Raw genomic sequence first — 26,605 nt, 5'->3', positions numbered from 1 at the left:
AAAGCTTATATAATGCTGCAGAGACTAGAACCTATGCAGAGATAGTGGCAGGATGTTATAAGCTTATTCTGGTTTATAAAAAAGTTTAACCTTTTCTTCTCTTCCTCCACCTGCCACCAAGAGATGAGAAAGAAGGCAGAGCCTGGAAATGCACACCAAGCAATATTTCTGTGTCAGTTTGCCTTTTATTCCTCTGCCAGTACTTCCCAGAGAGATTTCACCAAAAGTGCTTAAGCTTGCCATGGCCATTGTTGTGAAGAAAATTTCTCTTTATTGCTAGTCACATCCCCTTTTCCTTCTCCTGGAGGCTTAATGGATGTTTGGGGGCAGGAAACAAAATTTAAACTAAAACATCAATTGAAAGAGCCTTCGTCCTAACTGTGGTAGTTTGGAGTGTGAATCTTCTCAGGGTCTACTGAATTCTGCCCCAGTGGAAACTGTTATTAAGGGGAACCCATAGAAACATCGCTTATTGTTAGAAACCATGACATAATACAGAGCCAAGATCGACATTATTCTTCACGTGAAAGACTACAGAGAGCCAAGCTCAGTAGTTCACCCTCAAGTGTTGGCCAGCAACTTACCTTTTGAAGCCAGACAGCAGCCCGGGTCCTCAGAAGGTGACTAGGCAGCCCAGAGCACCCTACTGACAAGTGTGCTCACCCATCCAGCACAGAGGGAAAGGTCCCTGTTATGGCATCATATATAAGCCCGCTGCAATAAGGTTTGCTGGTGCAAAGGCTCTCTCACTGAGGACCCCAGTCCTGGAAGGCTTCTCCTCTGGCGAGCTGCCAGTTCAATCTTCTGAGCCAGGCTCACGTCCCAGGGATGGGTCACAAAGCTGATGACAGTGACTGGCACCTCGATCCCCACCCGGCCCACCCTCCCTGCTCTGTGGATGTAGTCTTGCAGGGTGAGAGGGAAATCATAATTGATGACTAGCTCCACCTGGGTGCTGTCCAGGCCCTGAGAGGCGATGTCTGTGCAGAGAAGAATGTCTCGGGAGCCCTTCTGGAAGGACTGGAAGATGCCTGCTCTCATTGAGGCTGACATTTGTCCCTGCAGTCTTAAGTGTTGGATTTTGTGGTCATCCAGAATATATACCCCAGCCAGTTCACAGTGCTGTAGCAATTACAGAACACCAGAACAGTTCCTGTGGCGCCAGTCCTATATGCTCTGTCATGCTGCCTAAGGATCTGTACCAACCCAGTCACCTTCTCTGTTCCCTTCGGCCTCATGAATGTCTGTCTGACATGAGGCATGATGCAGTGGAGCTTGTCACTGGTAACGGGGGTTAGAGAGTCTAAGCTGGCAACTTTACTCAGCAGCTGGCCTACACCTTCGGGAAATGTGGCACCCACCAGCACTAACTGAGCTTTGGGATTGAAGGGGTCTTTTATGTCAGCTGAGCCTTCTGCTATATGGCTCCCCTCCAAGATGTAATCCACCAGTTCCAGGAAGATTTCATCCAACAGCATGTCTGCATCATCCAACACCAAGAAGGAGAGCTGCTCCAGGCTGATCAGTTGAGTTTTCAGGGCCTTCCACAGAGCCCCCGGAGTGGCCACCAGAATATCTGCTGGAGGTTGTTTGGACAGTTGCAGCCTGATCCTCCTCATGCCATGGCCTCCCCCTAACTCCCGCACCTGGAGGTCCAAGGAGCTGCCCAAGGCCTGGGCCACGGCACGCACCAGTTCGGCTAATTCTCGAGAAGGCACAAGAACCAGGCCTCGAGGAGCAGGGATACGACAGGGGTCCAGGCTTGGCTGGCCCAACAGCCATTGAAGGAGAGGTAGCATGTAGCTGAGAGTTTTGCCACTGCCGGTTTCTGCGGCGCAGAGAATGTGGCGGCCGCGAAGAAGTGGGGGAATGGTACTCGACTGCACGTTTGTGGGCCGAACAACTTCGGGAGCAGCCTCCTGTAGCGCGCTCAGAACGGGGAGCTACAGACACACTTCAGTGCAGCTGCCCTTGGGCGAAAGGTTCCGCAGCGCTGGAGCCTCATGTTGCGCGCACTCGATGGAGAAATGGTCCGCGTGTGTGCACCGATTCCTCCAGCCGCACGAAGAGAGTGGCGCGAGTTCCAAGAGCCCAGCGTGAGGTGAGCCGGCTGGTTCAAGTCGGGTCGCCTCACTGACATCAGCGGCAGCCAAGGACGCGCCAGCATCGGCCGCGGGGGGGCTACGCCGGCCGCTATGCCGCTCTTCCTGCTGCCGCTGTAGAGCCCGCGGGATGCGCACCAAGGGCAGCGGCTCGTTGGGACCGCGGACCGTCAGATCCCGGCAAGACGCCAGAAGCAACCGAGCCGCGAGCGACAACAGCCGCAGCCACCATGCCAGAGCCATACTCCGCTTGCTGCGGGAGAGGCGCACGACAGTGACGTCACAGGCGCGCCAAGGCCTCGCGGACGGCGGCCGGCGCGGCTGAGTAAGGCCCGCGGACTCGGCGAACTGTGTGGAAGGAGCGGGATCTGTAGAGCTCAGCAGCGGCGAGGTCTGTAGGTCCGAACCGGGGATGGTGACTCCAGACCCCCGCCAACCTTGGGGAAGGGTGCGCGACGGAGGCAGGACCGGGGTCCGGCGATACGCGGCGATGGGGCCCTGGCATTACGAACCAGGAGGGCGGGGGGCTTCTGGCGATCCGATGTCCGATCCCTGCCGTGCTCTTTTGTCGCCCTCACAGCTCCTGTCATGGCTTGGCCAGTTCGGGTCTCCCCCTGTGACTTATGATGAGGGTGCGGCGATGTTTTCCCAGATGTGGTCCCCGTGTAAGGTCTTTGAATACAAGTATTTATTGAGAGTCTGAGTGAATGGTCAGGCCTGGGGGCCGAGACCAGGAGTCCGGAGTCGTAGGTCCAGGCTCACCCTTCCCTTAGAGCTCCCCAGAGAGCTGAGGGCCCCGAGGGCAAGCTGATGGCTTTCAGCGTATCTTCTCTTCAGTCAAGAGAACTCAACTCTTGGTACTTTTCCCCTTTCTTTTCAGCTGAGGTTCATTCTCCCCTCCCTTGTCACCCTTTCCAAATTCTCATCCTGAACCCACTGCTTTCTTGGGTAGTTCACCTCCAACGGCTTTCCAGTCAGATACCTCAATTCCGTAAATAGCAGAGAGGAGGGTCCTGCTACAGGTTGGTGTCTTGTCTCACAAAGCCACGGCCAGGCAGAATATTTTACTTTAATTCAGTTGTTCAGGTTGCCAAAAAGCCTTAGACAACAGGTACTTCCTGAACGGATACCGAAAATGGGTGTCCGATCATTTCTGTAATTTCCAGTGTCTTGGGTAGGAGATAAGGTAAACGTGGATTAATCACCTGGCAGGTTATTAACATCTGGCGAAAGAGTTTTACTTTCATCAGATACCGTTACAGAGATAAATACTATCAGATTTCAAATAGCATTTTGATACACGATAGACGTTCTGGAGAGTTGAAGGCTAAGCCAGCAGAGGAGAGGGTTTTGAGTCCTCATGGGTGAACAGAGTCATTGGAAAGAGCAGTGGCTCTTGAGTGAGGGTGATTTTGCCATCACCCGTCCTCCAGAACGTTTGACAATGGCTGGAGACATTTTTCTTGGTCACATCCGGGGTGTGGGGGGGTGGGGGTGGGGGGCGGTGCTGCAGACATCTAGTGGGTAGTGGCCAGGATGCTACTACATATCGTACAAGGCGTAGGACAGCCCTCCCCACCACCCCAAAAGAATGATCTGGCCCAAAATGTCAATAGTGTGCTATGGAGAAACCTTGGATAGAGGCTGAGGACTGAAGAGAGGCTGAGGTTCTCACGTGTACTCTCACCTCAGGTTGTCAGTCACACTTGCCAGACCCTCGTGTGGCCCTGCCCCTTTCCCAGAATCTGTAGCAGGCACACTGACGCCATTGCTTGTCATGGCCTTGGGATGAGAAAACCTTGGGGGCTCCTCAAAGTCATAAACACAGGAAGGAAGGAGTGATTTAGGAGGGTGACGTGGGAGAAGAGAGCTTCAGGAAGAACAAAATTGTCCTCGTGTGTTTGGGAAATGTGCCAGATGGAAAAGAGATGAGGTGTGCCATGGGGTGTACCATTGCAGAAGGCAGACTGGGACTGATGCGTGACAGGGAGTCAGATTCTGAATTTGATATAGACTGCCGTAGCAACTAGAAGTGCCTAGACCTGTCTAGACAGTGCTGGGTTTTCTGTCACTGCAAAGTTCATGTATAGGCTGATGACCAGTGACTGGTGATATGAAAGAGGGGATTTCATATAAAGGATGCTCTAAGATATTGTGATTCTACACCACTTTTACGATTCTTTCCCAGAACTCGGAGCTCCTCGTTCGTTAGCTGAAGAGCTCCTTGGATGTCTGCTCTGACAAGTTTCATCCATTTACATGTGCCACTCATTTTTCAGGTACAAAACGAAGAATCGCTTTGCACAGAGCCAGAAGGGATACACTGAAAGAATGATCAGAAAAGAATAATACATAGGTAAGCATTTACATCGACTTTCTCCACATATTTGAGACAGGGTAGCTGGTTAGTGGCTGCTTTCTCGTGCTCGAGCCCTTACAAAGTGAATCTCCTCAGAATGTCATAGAGATTGGAGCCTATCTAAGCCTGTGTGTCTCTGCCCGTGGCCCCTAGTTTCTTCGTGTCATTGCTTTAGATACTGTGTAAAGGCCCTTCTCTTTTCCTCCGATCACAGCAGACACTGAGTAACCTCTAGTTCTGACTGAGATGCATATTTCACATTATAGTACTTTGAAATGAGAGAGGTTTACCTATTGTGGAAACAAATGTAGGCTCCTGGGAATGTTAGTGTCACATGGTAATGTTTTTCCCAGGGCTGCCATGGTAACTGACGTTGCCTGGTTACTCCCTAAGTTTTGAAAAGAATGTCTCCTTGGATCTCAGGTGATAGTGGTACATTCCTTCCTTCATTTATTCATTCAGTATATATTTTCTGAGCACCATGTATGTCCCAGGTACTTTTCATATGGACAGTGAATGAAACAGACAAAATTCCTGCCCTAGTGAAGTGTATATTCTGATTAAAATGGGGTGAGGCCTGGCCATTGGTAGTTTTAAAAATCTCTCCAGATGATTCTAACGTACAGCTAGGTTTGAGAATCACAGTTATAAGTGAAGCACTTTGGGAATTGCAAAGGCATTGCAGAAATAAAAAGTGGCTGGCTATTCGTATTCCTTCGCTATTCCTGCATTCTCCTGCCTGCATCCGGACTGTTGTACAAGTGCCGATCCTTTTCTTTTCAGCCCTTTTCGCTGTTTGCCTAGACCCTTTATCCCTCTTTCTAACCTAACACCCTACCTGCTTCTGGTCTTCCAACCTCCAGTCCATCATGTTTGGCATTTATCCTAAAGTTGGTGGGAAGCCATTGCAGGGTATAAACAGGGAAGTGGTGTTAGCAGAGATGCCTTTTTCAGACACCATACTGGCTATTGTAAGAGAATGGATAGGAGGGGGCAGGAGAAGATTTGGGGAGACTCATTAGGAGACTGGCTTTGTGCACAGTGGTGGCCTTGGAGGTGGAGTAAAGCAGGCACGTTAGAGTCATATTTGGAAGGTTAGTGATGGCTTGGAGGCGAATAGGAGTAAGCGATGAATTGGATGTGGGGAATGTGGGTTAATGGTGTGTAATTGGGTAAATGGAGGTGCTACTTACTGAAATGGGAAAAATTTTCTCCCCACATATTGGCCTGATAAACACCTTCTCACCCTGTAGACCTTGAATCAGAGATCCTTTCTTTTTTTATTTTAATATATTTTATTTTATTTCATTTTTGTTCGGGCTGCGGTGCCGGCTTTCAGGATCTTAGTTCCCCAACCAGGGATTGAACCCAGGCCCCCTGAACTGGAGGCACAGGGTCCTAACCAGAGGACCACCGGGGAATTCCCAGCAGAGATTTTTTTCTTTGTGTTTTTTTTTTTTTTTAAATATAAGCTTTAATTAATCAATTTTTGGTCGCGTTGGGTCTTCGTTGCCGCGCGTGGGCTTTCTGTCGTTGCGGCGAGGAGGGGCTACCCTTCGTCGTGGGGCACGGGCTTCTCACTGCAGGGGCTTCTCTTGTTGCGGAGCCCGGGCTCTATGTGCGCGGGCTTCAGAAGTTGTGGCGCATGGGCTCAGTAGCGGTGGCTCGTGGGCTTAGTTTAGTTGCTCCGAGGCATGCGGGATCTTCCTGGAGCAGGGAGCAAACCCGTGTCCCCTGCATTGGCAGGTGGATTCTTGTTTTTGTTTTTGTTTTGTTTTGTTTTAAACGTATTTATTGGAGTATAATTGCTTTACAGTGGTGTGTTAGTTTCTGCTGTATAACAAAGTGCGTCAGCTCTATGCATACGTATATCCCCATATCCCCTCCCTCTCGAGTCTGCCTCCACTCTCCTGATCCCACCCCTCTAGGTGGTGGCAAGGCACTGAGCTGATCTCCCTTTGCGATGCCGCTGCTTCCCACTACCTAGCTATTTTACATTTGGTATTGTATATATGTCAGTGCTACTCTATTACTTCATCGCAGCTTACCCTTCCCCCTCCCCGTGTCCTCAAGTCCATTCCCTACGTCTGCGTCTTTATTCCTGTCCTGCCCCTAGCTTCATCAGAACCATTTTATTTTTTTAGATTCCATACATATGTGTTAGCGTACGGTATTTGTTTTTCTTTCTGACTTACTTCACTCTGTATGACAGACTCTAGGTCTATCCACCTCAGTACAAGTAACTCAATTTCGTTTCTTTTTAAGGCTGAGTAATATTCCATTGTATATATGTGCCACATCTTCTTATCTCTTCGTCTGTCGATGGACACTTGGGTTGCTTCCATGTCCTGGCTATTGTAAATAGTGCTGGCTGGCGGATTCTGAGCCGCTGCGCCACCAGGGAAGTCCACAGAGATTATTTTTTGAGGGAGGCCCTCCTCAACCCCCATCAGTCTCTTCGCTGCTGAGCTAGACTCCTACAGCCTTACGTAAGTGCTCCATCATAGCACCATGCACACTTTTATTTTCACACATATTTGTAAGTTCCCTTTCTGTAACCCTCTGTTCTATTGAACCTTACCCTCCTGCCTCATCTTTTTGTCTCTAGTGCCTAGCAGTGCTTGGCATATCTTAGGGGCTCAGTAAGTGTCCGTTGAATAAATAATTGGAGACAGAGTACGAGGCTTAGGAAGGTTGATCAAGGCTTTGTTTTCTACACGTGGAGTAGGAGATGCCCTTAACACATCCGAGTGGGGATGTGTTTTGAGCAGTTGGTGTGAGGTTGGGATGCCTTTGGAGATAGATGATCGTGGCCAATATTTTATACCATGGGAGTGAATAAATTTGTGGGGCAGGATGTGTGAAATTAGCAGGGAAGAGGGCCCACGACTGAGGAGCAACCTCAACATGTGAGGGCAGGAGGTGAAACCAGGAAAAGAGACTGCAAAGCAGGGGTAGAGAGAAAAACTGGGAGAGTGTGCGGTCGACGAACCCAGGGAGGAGAGAGATCAAGCAAGAGGGGAGGCTTCACCATGCCATGTGCTGCTAGCAGAACAAGACTGAGGACAGGTCAGTGTCTCATAGATTGAGCCACTTCGAGGTAATTGGTGACTTTAATCAGAGCAGTTTTGGGGAGAGTGGCAGAGGGGGAGGGCATGCCGGAGTGGGCTGAGGAGTACAAAGGTAGTACCTCTGAGAAGAGCATCCTTGGCAAGCTTTGTGGTTTTTAGGAGGGACCGAGTTTGCTTAGAATAAATAAATTAACAGTTATCTCTGGGCCACGGGATTTGGATTTTCTTCGTTTTACTCCTGTTGCTCTACCCTCAAAATATTTTTAGAATGTGACCACTTCTCACCACCTCCCCTACTATCTCTCCGTCCTGAGCCACCATCATCTCTGACATCGGTGACAGAAGAGCCTTCTGATGATCTGCCAGTGTCTACCGTGGCCCCCACAGTCTGTTTTTCATACAGCAGTCAGCGTGATGATGGGGAATGTGATCAGTCATGCCACTCCTCTCCTTCAAATCCTTCACTGGCTCCTATCGTGAAGCGCTAACACAGCCCGCAGAGCGTCCGACAAGGCCATTCGGGGTCTGACCACTGTGTCCTACCTGCTTACTGCTCTCCATCCATTGTGTATCTGACTTCCATTACCCTCTTCTCCTTTCCGTGCTGCAACCACAGTGGCCTCCTTCCTGTTCTTCTAACACACCAGACAAGCTCCTGCCCCAGGGTCTTTGCACTGGCCCTTACCTCTCCTGTGCGCTCTTCCATTAGATACGAACTTGGCTAACTCAAATCTCTGCTCAGATGTCACCTGCTCATTGAAGTTTATCTGGGCTCCTCTATTTAAAATTTTAACCTATGGGGAGATGAGGTGGGGGGGAAATGGGTGAGGGTGGTCAGAGGATACAAACTTCCAGTTACAAGACAAATACGTTCTGGGATGTAACGTGCAGCATGGCAACTATGGTTAACAATACTGTATTGGATCTTTTTTCATTTTATTTATTTGTTTACTTTTGGTTGTGTTGGGTCTTCGTTGCTTCAGGTGGGCTTTCTCTAGTTGCGGTGAGTGGGGGCTCCTCTTCGTTGCGGTGCACCGGCTTCTCATTGTGGTGGCTTCTCTTGTTGGGGGCCACCGGCTCTAGGCGCGTGGGCTTCAGTAGTTGCGGCACGTGAGCTCAGTCGTTGTGGCAGCGGCCCAGGTCGCGCCAGCACCGGCCGCGGGGGGGCTCCGCTGCCCACTCTGCCGCTCTTCCTGCCGCCGCTGTAGAGCCCGCAGGATGCGCACCACGGGCAGGGGCTCGATGGGGCCGCAGACCGTCAGGTCCCGGCGAGGCGCCAGAAGCAACCGAGCCGCGAGCGACAACAGCCGCAGCCGCCGTGCGAGAGCCAGACACCCCTTGTTGCGGGAGAGGCGCACGACAGTGACGTCACAGGCGCGCCAACACCCCTTGTGGCGGGAGAGGCGCACGACAGTGACGTCACAGGCGCGCCAAGGCCTCGCGGACGGCGGCCGGCGCGGCTGAGTAAGGCCCGCGGACTCGGCGAACTGTGTGGAAGGAGCGGGATCTGTAGAGCTCAGCAGCGGCGAGGTCTGTAGGTCCGAACCGGGGATGGTGACTCCCGACCCCCGCCAACCTTGGGGAAGGGTGCGCGACGGAGGCAGGACCGGGGTCCGGCGATACGCGGCGATGGGGCCCTGGCATTACGAACCAGGAGGGCGGAGGGCTTCTGGCGATCCGATGTCCGATCCCTGCCGTGCTCTTTTGTCGCCCTCACAGCTCCTGTCATGGCTTGGCCAGTTCGGGTCTCCCCCTGTGACTTATGATGAGGGTGCGGCGATGTTTTCCCAGATGTGGTCCCCGTGTAAGGTCTTTGAATACAAGTATTTATTGAGAGTCTGAGTGAATGGTCAGGCCTGGGGGCCGAGACCAGGAGTCCGGAGTCGTAGGTCCAGGCTCACCCTTCCCTTAGAGCTCCCCAGAGAGCTGAGGGCCCCGAGGGCAAGCTGATGGCTTTCAGCGTATCTTCTCTTCAGTCAAGAGAACTCAACTCTTGGTACTTTTCCCCTTTCTTTTCAGCTGAGGTTCATTCTCCCCTCCCTTGTCACCCTTTCCAAATTCTCATCCTGAACCCACTGCTTTCTTGGGTAGTTCACCTCCAACGGCTTTCCAGTCAGATACCTCAATTCCGTAAATAGCAGAGAGGAGGGTCCTGCTACAGGTTGGTGTCTTGTCTCACAAAGCCACGGCCAGGCAGAATATTTTACTTTAATTCAGTTGTTCAGGTTGCCAAAAAGCCTTAGACAACAGGTACTTCCTGAACGGATACCGAAAATGGGTGTCCGATCATTTCTGTAATTTCCAGTGTCTTGGGTAGGAGATAAGGTAAACGTGGATTAATCACCTGGCAGGTTATTAACATCTGGCGAAAGAGTTTTACTTTCATCAGATACCGTTACAGAGATAAATACTATCAGATTTCAAATAGCATTTTGATACACGATAGACGTTCTGGAGAGTTGAAGGCTAAGCCAGCAGAGGAGAGGGTTTTGAGTCCTCATGGGTGAACAGAGTCATTGGAAAGAGCAGTGGCTCTTGAGTGAGGGTGATTTTGCCATCACCCGTCCTCCAGAACGTTTGACAATGGCTGGAGACATTTTTCTTGGTCACATCCGGGGTGTGGGGGGGTGGGGGTGGGGGGCGGTGCTGCAGACATCTAGTGGGTAGTGGCCAGGATGCTACTACATATCGTACAAGGCGTAGGACAGCCCTCCCCACCACCCCAAAAGAATGATCTGGCCCAAAATGTCAATAGTGTGCTATGGAGAAACCTTGGATAGAGGCTGAGGACTGAAGAGAGGCTGAGGTTCTCACGTGTACTCTCACCTCAGGTTGTCAGTCACACTTGCCAGACCCTCGTGTGGCCCTGCCCCTTTCCCAGAATCTGTAGCAGGCACACTGACGCCATTGCTTGTCATGGCCTTGGGATGAGAAAACCTTGGGGGCTCCTCAAAGTCATAAACACAGGAAGGAAGGAGTGATTTAGGAGGGTGACGTGGGAGAAGAGAGCTTCAGGAAGAACAAAATTGTCCTCGTGTGTTTGGGAAATGTGCCAGATGGAAAAGAGATGAGGTGTGCCATGGGGTGTACCATTGCAGAAGGCAGACTGGGACTGATGCGTGACAGGGAGTCAGATTCTGAATTTGATATAGACTGCCGTAGCAACTAGAAGTGCCTAGACCTGTCTAGACAGTGCTGGGTTTTCTGTCACTGCAAAGTTCATGTATAGGCTGATGACCAGTGACTGGTGATATGAAAGAGGGGATTTCATATAAAGGATGCTCTAAGATATTGTGATTCTACACCACTTTTACGATTCTTTCCCAGAACTCGGAGCTCCTCGTTCGTTAGCTGAAGTGCTCGTTGGATGTCTGCTCTGACATGTTTCATCCATTTACATGTGCCACTCATTTTTCAGGTACAAAACGAAGAATCGCTTTGCACAGAGACAGAAGGGCTACCCTGAAAGGATGATCAGAAAAGAATAATACATAGGTAAGCATTTGCATTGACTTTCTCCACATATTTGAGACAGGGTAGCTGGTTAGTGGCTGCTTTCTCGTGCTCGAGCCCTTACAACGTGATCTCCTCAGAATGTCATAGGTATAGGAGCCTCTCTGAGCCTGTCTGTCTCTGCCCGTGGCCCCTAGTTTCTTCTTGTCATTGCTTTAGGTACTGCGTAAGGCCCTTCTGTTTTCCTCCCACTCACAGCAGACCCTGAGTAACCTCTAGTTGTGACTGAGATGCATATTTCACAGTATAGTACTTTAGAAATGAGAAAGGTTTACTTATTGTGGAAACAAATGTAGGCTCCTGGGAGTGTTAGTGTCACTTGGTAATGTTTTTCCCAGGGCTGCCATGGTAACTGACTTTGCATGGTTACTCCCTATGTTTTCCATTCGACGCAGCAGGCCCACCCCTAGGCCTCTCACCTGAGAAGTCCAGAATCGGGAAGACACAGGCTGTATCAGTTGCACTGCGGCCTTATTCTCAATAGCCAAGATGGTGAAGCAACCAAAATGTCCATCAACAGGTGAATGGATAAAGAAGAAGAGGTCCATGTACACAATGGAATATTCACCATGGAGAACAATGAATTACTGCTCTTTGAGGCACCACAGATGAGCCTAGAGATAATCATGGAACATGAGGTAAGTTGGAAATTAAAAGACCTATATTCTATGATATTACTTATAGGTGTTATCTAATAACTGACCCACAGGAAAATATTTCCACAGAGACAGACACTCACAGATGTAGGAAAAAAGTATACTTATCTGAAAGGAAAGGTAGGAGGAATGGATAAATTAAGATCAGTGTTACATATACCAATACATATTATATACATGTGTCACAAAGACCGACCATATAGCAAGGGAGGTCTACGGAACACTGTGTAATATTTTGCATGGGAAGAGGATCTGTATATGAATAGACATATATAATGTACAAATGAGCCAGATTGTGTACAGCTAGGACAAACAATATTCTAATCATTACCCCGATTACAAAAGTTAAGACAACCAACAAGAAGTAATGAGACATAAACGTATGGGGGTTTCTCCTGGCACATTCCATTCTAATTTACAACTTAGGAACACCACTTCCAGAAAGGCTCTCCTGCCCTACTACCCAGATTGGGGAATGGAGAAATGCTGCCTCCTTGTGACCGTTTCACACAACAGCAGCTTTAAACCCACTGCTAATGGTCACTAACTATTCACCAAACGTGCAGTTCTGTAATGGCACCTGTCCACCAAAAAATTCCTGGGGTCGAAAACCGAATAAGAAATTCAAAAGAGGGCAACCTTCCAAGAAGACAATTTCAAGAGGTATATTGTATGCACACTTTGTTCTCCTTTTTTTTAAACAGAAACAAAAACGGCTTGGAGAAATGATGAATTTTAGGTATTTGTAAAGACACGCAAACCCAAATTATAAAAACCTATCAGCTCACAGCAGTCAGAATGGCCATTAGCAAAAATGCTGCAAGCAATAAATGCTGAAGCGATTGTGGAGAAGTGCGTACCCTCCGTTCTAAGGGGGATGTGGTAAGAGCCACTAATGAAAACACAACGGAGGTGCTTTGAAAAGGGAAACATTGTGCTACCAGGCAATCAATCATACCCACTGCTGGACCTGTCACCGGAGAAAATGAGAATCAAAACCTCACAGACTGGCAATTCTGCACTCCAGCAATACTTACCATAGCCAACACTTGGAAGCAACGAAAATGTCCATCAACAGAGGAGTGCACCAAGAAGCAGTGGTCCATGTACACAATGGAATATTACTCCAATATAAAGTATAATTTAAATTTAAAATGAAATATAAGTAAGGAGACAGAAGCAATTGGGGGTTTATCCGGGCACATTCCTCTCTAATTTATAACCGAGGAACACCAGTGGCAGGAAGGTCTGTTTCCCTAGTACCAGCGTGGGGAACGTAGAAAGGCTGCCACACTCTGGCCGTTACCTGCAAAAGCAGCTTAAAACCTGTGCTAATGGCCACTTCATGTGAACAAGTACTGCATGGCTGTAAATGAGACCTGCCCACAAAATGCCTTGAGGGAGGTAATGGCCAATAAATTTCAAAATGTGACACATACTTTAAGAAAACACTTTGAAGAGCTAAGCTGTAATCACAGTTTGAAAAATAAAATGGACATGCCTTAAAGCTTAATTTCAACGGATTATGAGACACACGCAAATTCAGCTACAAAGAGGTTTCAGCTGGTACACCTCAGAATAACCATCAGCAAGAAACCTATAAACAATAAATGCTGAAGTGTTTGTGGAGAAATGCATAACCTCAACTTTCAGTTGGACGTACCCTTGAAAGATCCACTAATGAGAACAGAATGGAGATGCCTTTAAAAGGTACACATTGAGCTACAATATCATTCAGCAGGCCCATTCCTGGACCTATAACCAAAGAAGACAGAATTGGAAAGGCACAGGAAGGCAAATGTGCACTGCACAGTATTACAATAGCCAAGGCATGGAAGCAACCAAAAAGTCCATCAACAGATGAGTGGACAAAGAAGAACTGGTACAAGTACAGACAAAATATTAGCCAAGGAAAAAAAGGACACATTGCCCTGTGCAGCACCGTAGATGAGTCTAGAGGTAATCACACAACCTGGAGTAAGTCAGAAAGGGAAAGACACATATCGTATGATATCACTTATAGGTGTTACCTAAAAATTGATACCAGTGAAGATATTCCCACAGAGAAGGGCTATCAGAGATTCATTAAACAAATTTATGGTTCACCAATGGAAATTTGTGTGGATTGGATACATTAGGATATTGGGGTTAAGAGACGTATACAAACACAGGTGAAATATATAATCACCAAAGACCTACAGAATACCAAGAGAAGACTACTCAACATTCTGTCGTAATGTACATGGGAAACGATCCCAGGAAGAATACACATATGTTTATGTGTACAAGAACGACATCTTGCACACCTAGAACAAGCCAAATATTGAAATCAAACTTGCTGTGATAAAAAATAAAAATTATATTAAAAAAACGAACAAGAAGTTGTGAGACAAACTTAAGGAGCTTTCTCCTGGGATATTCCATTCTAAATTACAACCGAGAACACGACTTCCATTGAGGCTCTGTTGCCCTAGTAAACAGATTTTGTAAAGGAGAACTGCTGCCACCTTGTGGCCGTTTCACAAAACAGCAGCTTTAATCCCAGCGCTAATGGTCAGTTGATATTCAAAATAAGTGCAGGCCTGTAAATCACACCTGCCCTGAAAACAAATCCTGGGGTCGTATATCGAACAAAAAATTCAAAAGACGTCCACATTTCAAAACGACAGTTTCGGGCCTCCCTGGTGGCGCAGTGGTTGAGAGTCCGCCTGCCGATGCAGGGGATACGGGTTCGTGCCCCGGTCTGGGAGGATCCCATATGCCGCGGAGCGGCTGGGCCCGTGAGCCATGGCTGCTGAGCCTGCGCATCCGGAGCCTGTGCTCCGCAACGGGAGAGGCCACAACAGTGAGAGGCCCGCGTACCACAAAAAAAAAAAAAAACCGACAGTTTCAAGAGGCATATTTTACGCACATTTGTGCTCTGTTTCTTTTTCTTTCTTTTTTTGTTAAAAAAACAGGAATGGAAAAAGGCTGAACATCAGGAATTAATAAAGCCATGCAAATCCAGTGTACAAAAACTTTCACCTCACAGCCTTCAGGATGATCATCAGCAAAAAAAAAGTCTACAAAGAATAAATGCTGAAGGGGTTTTAGAGAACTGTGTACCCTTTAGCTGCTGGTGGGATGTAACCTGGTAACAGCCAGTAGTGAGAACAGAATGGGGTAAAAATGGAGCTACCATGTGATCTGGTAGGCCCACTAATGGGCCTATCACATGAGTAGACCAGAATCAAAAAGCCACAGGCTGGCAATCCTGCACTGCAGCAACATGTACCATAGCCAAGACCTGGAAGAAACCAAAATGTCCATCAACAGAAAAATGCACCAAGAAGAAGTCGTGCATGTACACAATGGAATATTAGCCATGAAAAAGCATGGAACAGTGCCGTTGGCACCACCATAGAAGGATCTACAGATAATCACCCAACATGAAGTAAGAAAGAAACCGAAAGACAGACATCCTATGACATCACTTACAGGTGTTACCTAAAAATTGATACCCATGAAATAATTTCCAAGAGAAGGACACACATAGATTCAGAAAACCAAATTATGTTTAACCAAATGGAAAGGTGTAAGGAATGTATGAATTAGGATATGGGGGTTAACAGACATGTACTAATACATATGAAATATATAATCACACAATACCTATGGAATACGAAGAGAGGTCTACTCAACACTCTATAATATACACGGGAAAGGATCCAAAGAGGAATAGACAGATACATTGATAGGATGAACCAGAGACTGTACACCTAGGAGAATCTACATTTTTATCAAATTTGCTCTGATAATTAATAAAAATTAAATTTAAAAAACAATTTAGGATATGTATGCTCTTGGGGCTTTGCGCTGGCACATTCCACTCTAATTTGCTGCTTACTAACACAATTTCCAGGAAAGCTCTGTTGCCCAAAAACCCAGAGTTGGAAATGTAGAAATGCTGCCGCCTTGTGGCCGTTTCCCACAAGAGCGTCTTTAAACCCACAGCTAATGGTCACTTAACATTCAGAAGGACTCAGGGCTGTAAAGGACACCTGCCCTAAACAACTGTGCGGAGGTAGGGAATGGCCAAAAAAATTCAAAACTGCAAATTTTTCAAGAAAATAATATGAAGAGGTTAATTTGGCTCACTCTCTTTTAAATAAAGGAAAATGGATAAAAGCTCAACCTCGGTAATTATTAGACTCATGCAAATCTAATCTACAAAAAGGTTTCAACTCACACCAGTCAACTGGCCATTAGCAAAAAGACTACAAACAATAAATATTGAAGGGGTTTTAGAGAACACTGTACCCTCTAGCTTCTGTTGAGATGTAAAGTGGTAACAGCCAATAATGAGAACAGAAGGGAGCTACAATTAAAATAAAAATTGAGGTACCATTCAATCCAGCAGTCACACCACTGGGCCTCTCACCTGAGACCTGAATCGAGAAGACCCGGGCTGCAAAATCTGCACTGCAGCCTTATTCACAATAGCCAAGACAGTGAAGCAACCAAAAGGTCCATCAACAGATGAACAGATAAAGAAGAAGTGGTCTATTTATACAACAGAATATTAGCCATGGAAAACAATGAAACACTGCTATTTGAGGCACCATAGATGAGCTTGGAGATAATCACAGAACATGAGGTAGGTCAGAAAGCAAAAACCTATATCCTATGATATCACTTATAGGTGTTAACTAATAACTAACACAAATGAACATATTTCCACAGAGAAAGACACTCACAGACTTAGAAGTATGCTTATCTAAAAGGATAGGTGGGGTGAATGGAAAAATTAAGATTAGGGTTACCATACGTGTACAAATACCTATTAAAATACATATATCAAAAGACCGACCATATAGCAAGTGAGGTCTATGGAACTGTGGAGACGTCCCAATCACCTGACTGCCCTCCGACCTGCCGTGAATTGGAGACTGAGACCAGGCACGCCTCTCTCCTTCTCCATTCACTCAGGGACAGACTGGGGGTCATGGGAACCTCAGAATCGAAACCAGATTCTAAGACACCCCTGGGGTGTCTCCTAGCCAATTTTACAGCCCTCGGTTTCTCCCAGGTTCTCCGTTGCCGACGGCTTATTTTCTATTCCACTGTGGCTAGGCCACAATATCCTCTAGACAATCAATCCAAATGGCTTCCTGAAGGGACTTTGAATTTTAACATCCTCCGTGATCTAGATAATTACTGCCGCAGGATGGGCAAATGATCCGAGGTCCCCTATGTTCAGGCCTTCTGGTATTTACGCTCCCGCCCCTCCCTCTATGTCGACTGTTCCACTTCCCAGATCTTCTTGCCAAACAGACATCTCCTACATCCAAGCCCCTAATTTCCTTTGACGATGACCCCTCTCCACTAGCCGACCCACCCGAATCTCTCGCCTCTCCCCCCTCCAGAGCTCCTCTCCAGCCTCCACCCAACCCTGAAGCGGTCCCTCCTCATCCCGCAGCCGCTCCGGCCCATCCAACCGCTCCCCCGCCTCCCTCAACGGTTTCTCCTCCCTCGCCCCTTGCTTTGCCAATTAGTGCACATACACGCTCTCACGACTCCCAAGATCCAAATCTCCTCTGCCCTCTGAGGGAGGTAGAAGGAGCGGAAGGATTAGAGTTCATGTTCCCTTTTCCCTCCAAGTTCTCTCTCAAATAGAAACGCGATTAGGCTCCTTTTCGGCCGACTCTTCCCGCTACATCAAATAATTTCGCTACCTCTCTCAAGCTTACGATTTAACCTGGTATGATATCTCTGTGATCCTGTCTTCTACTCTGACCCCTGATGAGAGGGAAAGAATTCAAACTGCTGCCCGAAACCATGCAGGTCAGGTTCACCTTACTGACAACTCCATGCCTGTCGGAGTGACTGCTGTACCTGGTACCAATCCAGGCTGGACTTATCAGGATGGCCAAGATAGCCGTCATAAACACGACCTCATGATCCAGTGCCTCCTGGCTGGCATGCAGGCTGCTGCTCATAAGGTAGTCCATTTTGAAAAACTAAAAGAGATAATCCAAGAACCTAACGAAAATCCAGCTATCTTTCTCAGTCGCCTTACAGCGCGGCCTTAACTTTCTACACCCAGCTGGATCCCGACACCCCGGCAGGGGCAGCGGTCCTAGCCACCCATTTTATCACCCAATCAGCCCCGGACATCCGAAAGAAATTAAAACGGGCAGGAGACGGCCCTCAAACCCCTATTCGAGATCTGGTAAAGATGGCCTTTAAAGTCTACAATGGCCGTGAGGATTTAGCAGGATCCAGCTGACAGGCTCGGATGCACCAGAAGGTGGCCCTCCAAACCCAACCTCTTGTAGCCGCCCTAAGGCCGGCCATCTCCCATGGATCACAGCATCCACGGGGTCCGCAAAAGGCAACCCCGCCGGGGGCCTGCTTCAAATGCAAAGAAGAAGGCCACTGGGCTCGCCAATGTCCCAATCCCCGACCTCCTTCTAAGCCCTGTCCCAGCTGCGGGTTAACGGGCCACTGGAAGAGCGACTGCCCTACGACTGGCCCTCCCTCAGCGTCTCCACGCGGGGGGCAGGCCGACCCCACGGCATTACCACTCGAACTGCTGGGATTGGCTGACGACTGACGGCGCCCAGACTCGAAGACCCCCATCACCCTCACCGAGCCCAGGGTAACACTACAGGTAGCGGGTAAGTCCATCTCATTTCTGGTGGACACGGGGGCTACCTATTCGGTCCTGCCTACTTATTCCGGGCCAGTTTCTCCTTCCCAGATCTCGGTCATGGGTACTGATGGCAAACCATCCTTCCCACTCCAGACCGGTCCACTCCCATGTCATATCGAAGGACTCCCTGTTACTCATTCCTTCTTAGTCATACCATCCTGCCCAGTTCCCTTGCTAGGCCGAGATGTCCTTTTCCACTTAGGGGCCTCCCTCCAGCCGGATAGACTAAGGTGCCCTCCTCCCAACTCCTGCTTCCTCTTCTCGGCCTGTCTCTAGAACCCTCCCCCTCCTATCCCCCTCTTCCAATCACACGGAACCCAATCAATCCCCATGTCTGGGATGCTTCTAAGCTCATGATAGCAACACACCATTCCCCCATCCTCATCCGCCTAAAGGACCCCTCCAAATTTCCATCAAGGCCCCAGTTTCCCATCTCTGAGACTCACCTTAGGGGCCTACAACCTATTATCACAGGACTCCTAAACCAGGGACTCCTTATCCCCACTGACTCTCCCTGAAACACCCCCATCCTGCCTGTCCGCAAGGCCTCTAGGGATTATCGCCTAGTCCAGGACCTCCTCCTAATCAATGAAGCCATAATCCCTCTCCACCCAGTAGTACCAAACCCATACACCTTGCTCTCCCATATCCCCCCATCCACAACCCAGTTTACGGTTCTGGATCTCAAAGATGCCTTTTTCACTATCCCCCTACGTCCCGACTCCTATTTCCTCTTCGCCTTTACCTGGACGGATCCGGATACTCATACCTCCAGTCAGCTCACCTGGACAGTTCTTCCCCAGGGCTTCCGCGACAATCCTCACCTCTTCGGTCAGGCGCTGGCACGGGGCCTCACTTCCTGCTCCCGAACACCCAGCACACTCCTTCAATATGTACATGACCTCCTCCTTTGTAGCCCATCTCTCAGCCTCTCAAGACAACATACTGCAGATCTCCTCAATTACCTTGGCTCTCGCGGTTATCGGGTCTCCCCAGCCAAGGCTCAGTTATCTGTATCTTCTGGAACCTACCTGGGGCTCCACCTTACTCCCACCACAAAAGGTCTAACAGCCGATCGCACCCGGATTATCCGTGAACTCCAGCCTCCGGAAACAGCGGAACAAATTCTCTCCTTCTTGGGCCTTATAGGATTTTTCCGACACTGGATCCCTAACTTTGCTCTCCTCGCTAAACCCTTATATCTAGCCGCTAAGGAAACCCCTCAAGGACCCCTCACCTCTCCTTCCGCCGTTCAACAGGCCTTTCTCACCCTCCGTAACGCTCTGATATCTTCTCCTCCCCTTTCTCTGCCCAACCCAAACCGAGCTTTTTGTGGATGAATGGGCCGGAATAGCCACTAGACTCCTTGCCCAGCCTGTAGGGCCTTCCTACCGCCCCGTGGCTTACCTCTCCAAACAGCTAGACCCAACCATTCGGGGATGGCAACCATGCCTTCGGGCCCTAGCAGCAGCAGCCGAACTGACCAAACACTACAGATACTCAACCACACAGGTATAGGTGACATCTCCGACTGCTTTCTATGTGCCTCGCTTGGCCGGCCACCCTTGGCTGCTGTCCCACTCGACCAGCCCTTCAATTCTACTTCCTACACATCCCCAAACCCACCTTTTTCCCCGTTAAAAGTCCCCATATTCCTTGATTCAAAAAAATCTCACTATCTGTTACGGCAGCCGCCCAAATCTACCTGATACTGGGTTTCTTTGCAACACATCCCTCACGGTAAACACATCAATTGAAGCACCACCAGTTATGTTTTTGTGGTGCAATGGTTCCCTCACAAAAGAGATCAATTCTTCCTCCCCCTTCCCACGTATCCCCGTTACTCTCGTCCCACAACTCACACTGTATAGCCAAGACGAATTTTCCTCGCTAATCACGCCGCCCTTTACCCGACAAAAAAGAGCTATCTTTCTTCCTCTGGTTGCAGGTATCTCTCTCGCCTCCTCCCTGGTCGCTGCAGGCCTCGGGGGGCGGGGGGGGAGCTTAAACACATAGTGTTTCAACATCCCGCGACTTAGAACATAAACTCCAGCTAGCCATTGAAGGCTCCGCCGCCTCCATCTCCTCTCTCCAGTGCCAAATCACCTCCATAGCCCGAGTCGCTCTCCAGAATCGATGAGCCCTGGATCTCCTGACCGCCGACAAAGGAGGTACCTGCCTCTTCCTACAGGAGGAATGCTGCTGTAAACTCCCTCCATCGCTTAAGAGAAGAAATCCAACGCAAACACCAACAGTCCGCCTCCCCAATTCCCGATTGGTGGCGATCCACCCTCTATACCTGGCTAACACCAATCTGAGGCCCCTTAATTCTCATCTGTATCTTGCTCATGTTTGCCCCCCGTTTTCTTAGGTTCCTTCGCCGGCGCACGGAGGACGTCTCTCGGGTGGCCCCAAACCAAATGTTCCTCGGTCCTTACACCTTGCTTCCTACAGAAACCCCCACTGGTCTCCCCTAAGCCTCGGACCTCTGGTCGCCCGACGCCCCCATTCAGCATGAAGTAGCCAGAGATCGGAACGCCGCCCCATTACACCAAAGATGTCGGGATGTAAGGCCAACTGGCCCGAGGCAGGGGAACGCAATCAGATTCACAGGTTGCATCAGACCGAAACTCTCCGGACCACCCAGTTCCAGAAACTGACCTGGAGACATTCCGGACCACCCAGTTCCAGGAACTGACCTGGGGGCTTTCCACCCGGCCCAGCCTTCCCGCCTTTCGAGGGACGGGACTAGCGGTCCCAAGACTGATGTAACTGGCACCAGATAGTGCCACGACACCCGAAGAGACCACCAGCTAAGGAATTCCCTGCGCCCTCCCAGATTCACCACACCCCTTTCCCTTCTTCCCCTATAAAATCTTGCCCAAACCTCGCCCGGGGGCGACTTCTCTGGCCCCTTTCTCTCGGACCAGTGAACCTCGCCCGGGAGCGCCCCCTAATAAAGCTCACTTGAAGCTTTCCTCTGTTTTGTGATGCCGTTTGTTAAGATCCGACCTTACACTTACACATCAAGAATCGCTATGAGCTGAATTTCTGCAAAACAAGACTATCCCGTGCAAAGAACAACCCAGTAGAGCTTTGTATCCCATCAGCTACAGGAAGAGAATGGCTGCCGGCTACTGAAAGCCAGCAGCATTTACAACTTAACTCCCATGGCCTCTGCAGTGGTACGTCTGAGTTTTCTGTTTCTGCCCCTGTACCAAACAGCTCTGGTGTAATTCCTCGTTCCTTCCTCCACCCACCCCCACCAACCCCTGTCCCCTTACCTGCGGTCCGCAGCCCTCCGCTCCGCGCTCGGATGCTGCTGGGGTGCCAGGGACCCACGGGATGGATCGTTCCCAGCCGCCGGGCGCTGGCTCCCTAGACCCCCGACAGCTCGCGTGGCGCCGACGGCGAGGAGCCCCGAGGACGCCCCGCGCCAGGTGCGCTCTGGCCGGGACGCCCACTTCTAGGACACTCTCTTCCGGGAGAGGCGCGCAGACCGCCGCCGCGCTCAGGTGACCCGCAGCCAATGCCGAGCAAAACCCGCCCCGCCGGCGCCGTGTCCGCGCGGCGCAGCACAATCACGGCGCTCCAGGCACGGGCGCCGGAACGCCCACTTCCGGGACACGCTCCTCCGGGAGAGGCGCGCAGACCGCCGCCGCGCTCAGGTGACCCGCAGCCAATGCCGAGCAAAACCCGCCCCGCCGGCGCCGTGTCCGCGCGGCGCAGCACGATCTCGGCGCTCCAGGCACGGGCGCTGGGGGGCGGGCGTCTCCTCTCCTGAGAGGCAGGTAGCGGTGCCCCGGGGCGCGGGCCCCTGCGGCGCGGAGACTCGGCAAACAACCCAATGTTTTAAATGGAAAAAGGGCTTCAAAAGACCCTTCTCCAGATAAGACATACAAATGGTCAGCAAGCACATGAAGAGGTGTTAATCGTCATTAGTCGTGATGAAATGCAAGTTAACACCACAACGCCGACCCCTCCACACACTAGAAGGCCTACAATCAAGAAAGCTAAAAATAACAAATGTTGGCAAAAATTTAGAGAAACTGATACAGAATTTTCCATAGGGTAAATGAATAAGTTCCGGAGGTGGATGCTGAGAATATTTGTACAACAACGTGAATGTAGTTAATGCCATAGAACTGTATGCTCAAAATGATTTAAATGGTAAATGTTATGCTATGTGGGGGGTTTTAACATAATTTAGCCCCTGCTTTATACCAGACCCCAGAGTCGAAGCTTCTCATCCATTTTCTCACTTTTACTTAACCTCCTAGGATCTTCACACTCTAACAGACGAAGCTGAGCCTGAGAGGTTAAACTAAGTGACTTGCCCAAGGCTCACTCGGCCAAGTCTACACTGTTCAATGTTGCTGTATTTACTGAGCACCTACTAGAGCACCTGAGCAATACCTCCAGCACCTGCCAGAGACATTGTGGGAAGACCAGAATGAACGGGGACTGAAAGCAGATTACAAAACATGGGTAGATCCTGGGGCCCTGCTCTCAAACACTGAAGTTTCTTGGAGTGGAGGGGATGGCCTTTGTCACCCTTGTGGAGCCTTTTATTCCACCCCACCGCACCCCCACAGAGGAGGGAAGCAGCTGGCCTGATACTGAATATTAGCTCAGCTGGGGAGGAGTCCTGGGGCTTTGAAGAAGGCATCTCCTGCCCCACTCCCCACATTGCCCCCCCGAGTCCAGTATGTGGGCACAAGCATCCCTGTGGCGGGGCAGGAGACACGTCGCATTGCACCCCTCTCCTCCCGCCCTGCAGTAATGACACTGTACCCATACACCCGCCAGAAGGACAATGAACTCTCCTTCTCTGAGGGCACCATTATCTGCATCAACCGCCACTACTCCGATGGCTGGTGTGAGGGCATCGGCTCAGAGGGGTCTGGATTCTTCCCCGGGAACTATGTGCAGCCCAGCTGCTGACAACCCGGGATCTCTGGGATGCTGACCCAAGCACCGCCTTGAGTGAGCCTCTTGAGTCCCACACCAAAGCCTGCTCCAGTCAAGACTGGACCAGCCCGGCACGCCTCCTGGGCTGTGAGCTGTCTCTTCCTTTCCCCCACTGCAGTGGGAAGGCGTCCGGGTAAAGACAGAGGAGGCACCCAGAGGCCTGCTGGAGACAGGAAAGTACTGGAAGCCAAAGAGTTTGGTGACCTTACCCACAGGGGACCCTTACGCCATGCAAGACAGGGTCTCCAGCTGCAAGTGCCAACTTTGAATAAAATTCTGATGACCTCCTGATGAGTGCCCTGCAGGGCTAGCGGGCCGAGGGACTGAAAGGCAACCCACTTGTAAGGCTCCCACTAGTTGAGCCTCCTCTGCCTGCCCTAAGCAGCAGTATCTCCCATCTCCTCGGTGCTCACTGAGCCCTCCACACTAGACCCCTGTGCCCCTCTGCGAAGGTGGGCCGCACCCTGCTCTTTTGCCTGTTGCCTGCTTTGTTGTGTATTCAGTCTTGGTTCCACAAGCTGGGCACTCCTCCAAGAGTGGGGACCAGCTCCCTCACTTAGGTGGGGCTCTCTGAGAGCAGAGATCACCTCGCCCTCATCCCCCAGACTGCAGCGTGAGACACCTCGCTCACCTCCACCCCTTCACCTCCTTTACAGCTCTGAAACTCCAAAAGAGGGAGGTGGGCCTTGGGTTTCCACTGGCTCTGCTTTACAGCATCATGGCTTTCTGTTCCATACGGGAGGAGGGGGACTCAAAAGGGCCAGCCAGTGGGGCGACTTTGGTTAAGTCCCTGGTTTCTTGCTGCATAGACGAGGCTGGGGTGCAAGGAGACATCTTCGGGCTCTGTGAGGTCCCTGGCTGGCCAGACCCGAGCCCCGGGACATTGTGCTACCTCTTTCCACCAACAGGAGGTGACTGTTCCCTCTTTTTATCCTGTGGGGATGCTAACAGGGTGGGGGGGCGGGGGGCAAGGAGTGTAGGGTCACAGTAGGTAAAGCAAGATCTAGGCCTCGGACCATCAGCAAGGAGCGCCACCTCTCTCTGCGAGGAGTCCGGTGCGGGGGAGGTCGGGGTGGTGCATTTCGGGGCCTGGGTCCTCTGGACAGAAAACTGGAGGAGGGAGGCCACGCAGCCCAAGGCAACAGTTAACCACAATGCGGCGGGACATGTTCCTTCTCGACCCTGACAGGGAACCCCGTCCTCCCAACTGAGAGGACAAGGTTTGTGGAAACACTGCTGCCTGCTCAGATATGCGCGCCACGCTGCTGCGGCCAGACTCCAGAATTCGCTTGCAGTGGAACTGGGGGAGGCAGCCGAGCTCGGTTAACTGCACAGATGGGGACAGCTCCCAACTCCCTCCTCCAGTCCCCAAATGGACCAACCTGGGATTCCGGGAAATCCCGGAAGGATATACCAAAACGAAAGGGAAAGGGAGTAATAAAACTAGCTTTCTCTTTCCCGACCCCCACCGCCCCACCCCCTCCCCGCCCGGTTGGCCCCTGCAGGCCACGTCCTCAGCACCTGATGCAGGTGTAGGCGCACTTCGGTGGAGGTTTCCCAGGGCACCACCCTGGCGCGGAAGGAGCTGGGCTCGGCCTTCTGCGCCTCCTGCATAAGGCGGTGCATGGCGTAGTGGCGGCGCAGGAAGGCCACATCGCCGCCTGCCAGCAGCCCCGGGGGCAGAAGTCGTTGGCGCCGTCGCTCACGTAGAAAAGGCGCTCTTAAGGCGCCGTCGTGGGCCTGCTCGTGCAGGTAGTCGCTGAGCACCTTGTGCTGGCACATGTTGGTGGGGCCGTGAGCGCAACTGTGCACGTGGAAGGGCCGCAGCGCCAGCAGCCCCCAAGGGTCGGGCCCCGACGGGTTGGGCCCCGACGGGTTGCTGAAGATGTGGCGGAACAGGCCGTGGTGGCCGGCGGCGCACAGCGCACTCTCCACGCCAAAGGTGCTGGCGTCTGAGATGAGAATAACCTCAAAGCAGGCACCCTGCTTGGCCACAAACTGCAGCAGGTCGCCCGTGCCGGGCGACAGGGGGATGGCCTCGTAGATGGCGCGCAAGTCCGGCGGCCGCACGCCCTGCTCCCCCAGGTACTGGAAGACGCGCTGCATGTATTCGTTGTAGAAGCCCTCGCGCTAGGTGGCACGCAGGCTCTCAGGCAGCCGCTGGCCCGCCGCGGCACGCGCACGACGGAGTCGTCGCTGTTTTCATCCACGATACTCTCGTCCAAGTCGAAGGTCAGGAGGAAGTGTGGCGGGCCGGGCGCAGCCATCCCGCTGTCCTCTACCAGCTTTGTCCTGAGCGACCAAATCCTTTTGTGGTCACCAAAGAGTCCCTCAGAGGAAAGCGGGACAGGACCTCTGAGCTCCTCCTGCAGGGCGGGGAGCGGCGGCTGCGGAGGTCTGTCCCGGCTGAGTCTGGAGTGTCGAGAGTGGGGAGAGGGCCGAGCTGAGGTATTTGGGCGCAGGATGGAGCAAGGGGTGCTTACGGGAATTGGAGGGGACGCTGCGTCTTATCCATCCCCGGATTTCTGGGCTCCGGCTCTCACGAGTCCTTCCAGTCCAGAGGGTCCGTGAATGCTGTGCATCTGGGCCGTTCCCTCCACTTGCCCCCCATCCCCATGTTATGTATTTTTAACCACAATAAAAAAAATGAATGAAACACTAATACATGTTACAACATGGATAAACATTGAAAACATTCTAAGTCAAAGAAGACATACTGGACCCGGAGGAAGATGGCGGAAGAGTAAGACGCGGAGATCACCTTCCTCCCCACAGATACATCAGAAATTCATCTACACGTGGAACAACTCCTGCAGAACACCTACTGAACGCTGACAGAAGAACTCAGACCCCCCAAAAGGCAAGAAACTCCCCACATACCTGGGTAGGGCAAAAGAAAACAGAATAAACAGGGACAAAAGGATAGGGCCGGGACCTGCACCAGTGGGAGGGAGCCGTGAAGGAGGGAAGGTTTCTACACACTACAAGCCCCTTCGCGGGCGGAGACTGCAGGTGGCGGAGGGGGAAAGCTTCGGAGTAGCGGAGGAGAGCACAGCAACAGGGGTGCGGAGGGCAAAGCGGAGAGATTTTGGCACAGAGGATCGGTGCCCTCAGGCACACACCAGCCCAAGAGGTTTGTCTGCTCGGCCGCCGGGGCGGGCGGGGCTGGGAGCTGAGGCTCGGGTATCGGCTTTCAGTCTTCAGTCGGAGCGCAGGGAGAGGACTGGGGCTGGCGGCAG

At 51.0% G+C, this 26,605-nt stretch overlaps 2 pseudogenes across 2 annotated transcripts; both read right to left on the bottom strand.

Annotated features, from left to right (window-relative positions):
* Window positions 1-699: 699 nt before the first annotated feature.
* Window positions 700-8,902, bottom strand: LOC307063155 (putative ATP-dependent RNA helicase DDX28; annotated as a pseudogene). The gene is made up of 2 exons: window positions 8,643-8,902; window positions 700-2,133 (listed from the first exon to the last, which is right to left on the bottom strand). The product of its transcript is annotated as a putative ATP-dependent RNA helicase DDX28 (transcript).
* A 12,871-nt stretch (window positions 8,903-21,773) lies between these two features.
* On the bottom strand, window positions 21,774-25,633 carry LOC307063154 (phosphoethanolamine/phosphocholine phosphatase-like; annotated as a pseudogene). The gene is made up of 2 exons: window positions 24,888-25,633; window positions 21,774-22,175 (listed from the first exon to the last, which is right to left on the bottom strand). The product of its transcript is annotated as a phosphoethanolamine/phosphocholine phosphatase-like (transcript).
* Between the last annotated feature and the right edge of the window lie 972 nt (window positions 25,634-26,605).

This window comes from Hyperoodon ampullatus, assembly GCF_949752795.1.
Source record: "Hyperoodon ampullatus genome assembly, chromosome: 14".
Taxonomy (NCBI): Eukaryota; Metazoa; Chordata; class Mammalia; order Artiodactyla; family Ziphiidae; genus Hyperoodon; species Hyperoodon ampullatus.
The sequence above is the reverse complement of the archived record's forward strand: the minus strand, read 5'-3'. Positions and strand labels throughout refer to the sequence as shown.